Genomic DNA, 319 nt, shown 5'->3' with positions numbered 1-319 from the left:
GGGGGCTGCCTGTGCCTGCTCTGGACAGCCCCGCATGAGCTGTGAGCGACTGCAGTGGGGAGCGCTGGCCATGGGGTGGGCAAGGGGCCGTTTTTCCCCATGCTTAGCACCAGCTTCTTCCCTGCCGGTGAGCAGGGGGTTGGGGCTGTGCACTGCCCCCTGCCTGTACCGCGGGGCTGGGGGGTACTGGGAATGAGTGGGTGGGGAGTCAGCGGGAACACGGGGTTTGCACCAGTATCCCAGGGCCAGTGCCAGCGGGGCCCACAGCAGGGCGGCAGGAGCGCGGGGGCCCAGCTGGCAGGGGGGCTACAGGGGCGGG

The sequence above is a fragment of the Alligator sinensis genome, unplaced genomic scaffold, assembly GCF_000455745.1.
Source record: "Alligator sinensis unplaced genomic scaffold, ASM45574v1 scaffold111_1, whole genome shotgun sequence".
In the NCBI taxonomy this organism is placed as follows: Eukaryota; Metazoa; Chordata; order Crocodylia; family Alligatoridae; genus Alligator; species Alligator sinensis.
This window is presented reverse-complemented; position numbering follows the sequence as displayed.